Source organism: Sapajus apella, unplaced genomic scaffold (genome assembly GCF_009761245.1).
Source record: "Sapajus apella isolate SASKATOON/1434 unplaced genomic scaffold, GSC_monkey_1.0 scaffold48, whole genome shotgun sequence".
Classification (NCBI taxonomy): Eukaryota; Metazoa; Chordata; class Mammalia; order Primates; family Cebidae; genus Sapajus; species Sapajus apella.
The window spans coordinates 6096747-6102746 of record NW_022436988.1 but is presented as its reverse complement, the minus strand read 5'-3'; positions in this window follow the sequence as shown (position 1 = coordinate 6102746).

Genomic DNA, 6000 nt, shown 5'->3' with positions numbered 1-6000 from the left:
CACCTTGCCCAGCTAATTTTTTTTTGTATTTTTAGTAGAGACGGGGTTTCACCATGTTGACCAGGATGGTCTCGATCTCTTGACCTCGTGATCCACCCGCCTCGGCCTCCCAAAGTGCTGGGATTACAGGCGTGAGCCACCGCGCCCGGCCAGGATGCTTCTTTAGTTCAAAATACAGCCCTCCGTATTGGTGCATTCCACATCTGCAGATTCAACCAACTGAGAATGGAACCCATGAAAAAACAATACTAAAGATACAATATTTAACAATAATACTGGCCAGGCATGGTGGCTCATGCCTGTAATTCCAGGACTTTGGGAGGCTGAGGTGAGTGGATCACTTGAAGTCAGGAGTTCAAGACCAGCCTGGCCAACATGGTGAGACTCTGTCTCTACTAAAAATACAAAAATTAGCCAGGTCTGGTGGTGCCCAACTGTAATCCCAGCTACTTGGGAAGCTGAGGCAGGAGATTCACTTGAATTTGGGAGGCAGAAATTGCAGTGAGCTGGGTGACAGAGCCAGATTCAGTCTCTTAAATATATATATAAAAAAATATGATGAACCTTAATCTCTGACACACACACACACAAAAAAAAAAAAGAAAAAGAAAAAATAATAATATAAATTTTAAAATACAGTATAACTATTCACATAGCATTTATGTTGTGTTAGGTATTATAAGCCACCTAGAGATACTGTAAAGTACATGTGTGCAGGTAACATGCAAATATGACGTAAGGAAATTGAGCATCCTTGGATTTTGGTACCTGCATGGGTGCTGAAACCAATCCTGTGTGGATTCTGAGGGATGACTGTACTTAGCATGTCAAAGCACCATATTGTGGGGTGTCATTTTCTGAGTTCCACCACTTGGGGTTACATTAGGTCTGGAACAGTAAAAAAGCAAAGAACGAACATCACTCCCCCCATTTTTGTTTAAGAGGCTTTACTCATCCCTGCACGTCTGCTGGGATAATTTTAGAGCACTGAGACAAAATGCAAAACAGCAATCATGTAGTTTTTTAAACTAACTCTGGGATTAAAGGGGAAGTCTGTAAACAACTAGCTATGTTTTGTTGAAGATTTACAGGTGCACCGTCACCTGACCAAGGACAGAGAAGTTCCCAACCTCTTCCGACCCTCACTGATGTACAGATGTGTGCTGTCCCTTATCACCTCCAGATCCCAATGCCCACCCCTTCCCTGTATCCCCCTCCCGTAAAAACCCTTTGGTTGGCCAGGTACGGTGGCTCACACTTTGGGAGTCCGAGGAGGGCAGATCACAAGGTCAAGAGATCGAGACCATCCTGGCCAACACAGTGAAACTTCGTCTCTACTAAAAACACAAAAATTAGCTGGGCATGGTGGCGGGCACCTGTCATCCCAGACACTCGAGAGGCTGAGGCAGGAGAATCACTTGAACCCAGGAGGTGGAGGTTGCAGTGAGCCGAAAATGCACCGCTGTACTCCAGCCTGGTGACAGAGCAAGACTCCGTCTCAAAAAAATAAAATAAAATAAAATATAAAATAAAAAAAACCAAGCTTCTGGCTAGCCTAAAAAATTGGAGCTGTTACTTTAGAACAGTAGTTCCCCATCTTCCTGGCTTTGCTGATTTCCTGAATAAACCTGCTTTTCCTCCCTCCAAGCTTACTGTTCATGTCTGGCTTTTGGGTGTTGAGCAGCTGAACCTAGGTTCGGTTGCAGACCCACTCAGATAATCTAGAATAATCTCTGCTTTTTTTTTTTTTTTGAGATGGAGTCTTGCTCTGTCGCCCATGCTGGAGTGCAGTGGCATGATCTTGGCTTGCTGCAACCTCTGCCTCCTGGGTTCAAGCAATTCTCCTGCCCCAACCTCCCTGAGTAGCTGGGATTACAGGTGTGTACCACCACACCCAGCTAATTTTGTATTTTTAGTAGGGATGGGATTTCACCATATTCACCAGGCTGGTCTCAAACTCCTGACCTTGTGATCCGCCCGCCTCAGCCTTTCATAGTGCTAGGATTACAGGCATGAACCACCACGCCCAACTTTTTTTTTTTTTTTTTTCTGAGGTGGAATTTTGCTATTGTTGCCTAGGCTGGAGTGCAACGGCACGATCTCGGCTCACCACAACCTCCGCCTCCCAGGTTCAAGCGATTCTCCTTCTTCAGCCCCCCGAGTAGCTGGGATTACAGGCATGCATCACCACACCTGGCTAATTTTTTATTTTTAGTAGAGATGGGGTTTCTCCATGTTGGCCAGGCGGTCTCAAACTCCCGACCTCAGGTGATCCATCGCCTCGGCCTCCCAAAGTGCTGGGATTACAGGTGTGAGTCACTGTGCCGGGCCCAATCTCTGCATTTTAAACTCAGTTGATTAGCAACCTAAATGTCATTCGCAACTTTAATCTGATTTTGCCATGTGAGGTAACATACTCATGGGTTCTGGGGATTAAGAGGTTGACATCTTTGGGGCCATGATTCTTCTGATCCCATATTTCTGCAGTGATCTGTGATGCAAACAGAGAAACTATTCAGAAAGAAAAGGGAGTCTGTATTAGTCTGTTCTCACATTGCTGTAAAGAAACACGAGAGACTGCATAATTTATAAAGAAAAGAGGCTTCATTGGCTCACTAGTCCACAGACTGTATAGGAAGCATGGCTGGGGAGACCTCAGGAAACTTACAAACATGGTGGAAGGCAAAGAGGAAGCAGGCTTGGTTTCACGGCAGGAACAGGAGGAAGAAGGGGGGGAGGAGCTATATACTTTTAAACAACTGTATGTTGTGAGAACTCACTATCAGGAGAACAGCAAGGGGGTTATCTCTACCTGGTCCAGTCACCTCCCACCAGGCCCCTCCTCCAATAGTGAGGATTGCAATTTGACATGAGATTTGAGTGGGGACACAAATCCAAACCATATCATTAAAAAAAACGTTGCTCTGCCAAAGTAAATCTAAATAAAATAACAATGTGAACATGGTAATACATTTAGAGTCCCTGGTTCATTTCCTGGCTGCAGTAGTCCGTTTTCACACTGGTATAAAGATGCTACCTGAGACTGGGTCTCAGAAAGGGGTTTAATTGATTCACAGTTCCACGCGGCTGGGGAGGCCTCAGGAAACTTACAGTCACGGGGCAAGGGGAAGCAGGCACCTTCTTCACAAGGTGGCAAGAGAGAGAAGAGTGAGGAATGAAGGGGGAAGAGCCCCAGTTCCTGTGAGAATGCACTCACTATCTCTAAAACAGCATGGGAGAAACCGCCTCCAGGATCCAATCACCTGCCATGGGACTCCTCCCTCAACACGTGGGGATTATGGGGATTACAATTCATGATGAGATTTGAGTGGGGATGTAGAACTGAACCATATCACTGGCATATAGTAGATGCTCAATGAATGGAATCTCATGATCATGATAAAGCGTTCACCTGTGTTGCCAGCACTGGGATGGGGTCTCTGTGGAGGGGGAGGGCTGCCTGTCTGGTGGGCACCTGCTTCGCTGGCCACATACACTCCAGACACAGTGGCTACCTTTCCTGCAGAACAGGGCAAGCTCAATAGCTCTGCTCCCAGCTCCCGCAAGCTACGACGTAGAATGGCCGTCTATCACAAATAAAAACAAACCCGAGACTCTGCTTTTCAATCAGGGGATTAGCCTAAATGTTGTGAAACAGAGAGCATAAAATATGCATCGGAGCAGCGGCGCTCCCCACCTCACGGCCTGCATGCTCAAGGCTGCTGGCGTGTGCCAGCCCGTTGTCCCTGCGCAGGGCCTCTGCTGCTGATTTGTACAGGGTGTCAGTAAATGCTGTTATGACATTATTAATGCTGCACACTCCGGCAAAGGACAATGGCCTACTGCCTCATAAGGCGCTGTGTGCCACTGCAGTCGGCGAACATTAAATGGCGATAGCAAACGTGGTAAATGGCTTGTTTCTCTTCTCCCTCTGCACACCCCGGGCCCCATCTGTGAGCTCCAAAAACAACCTTGAAAGCTTGAGAAGGCAGGAGTGGCAGTCAAGGCTCTGATGCCCAGTGAGGCTGCAGGGGGCCGAGCAGGGGGTCCAGGAGTCCCCGGGAAGCAGCGCAGCCTTCCCCCCACAGAGTGCACCTAGGAGTGTTGACTTTCCTCCCTGGGGCAGGGAGCTGTCTGGGCAGCTTGGACTGAGGCTTGAGGGTGGGGGTCGTTCACGGAAGCTGGACTTGCTGGGTGGGCGGGCTGGTGGGCTCGCCGCTCTGCCCTCCAGTGACACCTGCAGGGGCCCAGATGGCAGGCGTTCCAATGGATTTTATTGGTCTTGCACGAAGTTCTAAAAATACTGAGCCTACATTTTAAAATTATGCGACTTCACAGGAGAAGCCCAGATTTCTAGCTTCTCTTGAAATAACTGGGTCCACAGTCACACAACACAATGGGGGTGTGTCCGCTTCAGGGGCTGCAGCCCTCGACCATCTTTAACTATGCAGGTCATTTGAACTAGGTCCCTGTAGTGGGTTAAAGAGTGTCTTCCCCAATCCATGTCCTCCCAGAACCTCAGACTGCGACCTTACTGAGAAATAGAGTCTTTGCTGATATACTTGTTAAGATGAGGTCCTGTCAGATTAGGGTGGACTCTAAATCAATGAGTAGTGTCCTTAAAAGAGAAGGGAGATTCAGGCACGCAGAGATACACACAGAGAAGGGCAGAGGGAGATAAGGCAGAGGCCGGAGTGATATAGCTACAAGCCAGGAGCGGCCTGGGGCTGCCAGGAGCTGGGAGGGAAGCCTGGGGTGGTTTATCTCTGGAAGAAACAGACCCTATCAACATCTTGACTTCAGACTTCTGGCTTCAGGAAGCTGAGGCAGGAGGATCGCTTGAGCCCAGGAGATAGAGGCTGCACTGAGCTGTGATCGCACCACTGGACTCCAGCCTGTGCGTCAGAGCAATGCCCTGTCTCTTATAAAATAATAGATAGGGCCAGGCGTGGTGGCTCTTGCCTGTAATCCTAGCACTTTGGGAGGCCGAGGTGGGCGGATCACCTGAGGTCGGGAGTTCGAGACCAGCTTGACCAACATGGAGAAACCCCATCTCTACTAAAAATACAAAATTAGCTGGGCGTGATGGTGCACACCTATAATCCCAGCTATCCAGGAGGCTGAGGCAGGAGAATCACTTGAATTTGGGAGGCAGAGATTGCAGTGAGTTGAGATCGCCCCACTGCACTCCAGCCTGCACAACAAGAGTGAAACTCCGTCTCAAATAATATAATAATAATAAATAAATAAAAACTGACATCAGGCGTACCCATTTTCCAATCCCATCCCTCTTCACTGTTTCTGTCTTGAAATTATCAACAGACCCACAACCAGCCAAATGCAGGGCTAAGAAGCACATTCGCCCAGCTGCCCTAAATATAGCACTTCCAGCCCCTCCCCTTGGGAGGGGGTGAATGTGAAGAAATAAATTCCAATTGCTTTAAGCCACACAGATTGTGGTAGTTTGTTACGATTGCCTGGGAAACACCACACTCCTCTTTCCCTGTTTCCTGGCCTACCCTCTCGGTATTTTAAGTTTGGACCTCTGAATGGTGGGACTACCCCACTGCACCACGATCCCTTCCCTAAGTCCTCTGCCTTTTTGGACACAGGCCTCTGCTTCCTGGCCAGGGCTTTCTGCTGGCGGTGGGCTTCTTCTGACCCTTCCAGCCAGGCCAGCAGAACCCAAGGGCAGGGGGAGGGGCTGGAAGTGCTATATTTAGGGCACCTGGGAGAATGTGCATTCTAGCCCTGCATGTGGCTGGGGTGTGTCTGTTGATCGCTTCAGGAGAGAAACAATGAAGAGGGATGGGGTTTGGAAATGGGTTCACCTGATGTCAGTCCTTATTTATCTGTTTATTATTTTATAAGAGAGAGGGTAGCTGAGCACGGTGGCTCATGCTTGTAATCCCAGCACTTTGGGAGGCCGAGGCGGGCAGATCATGAGGTCAGGAGTTTGAGACCAGCCTGGCCAGCACAGTGAAATCCCATTTCTACTAA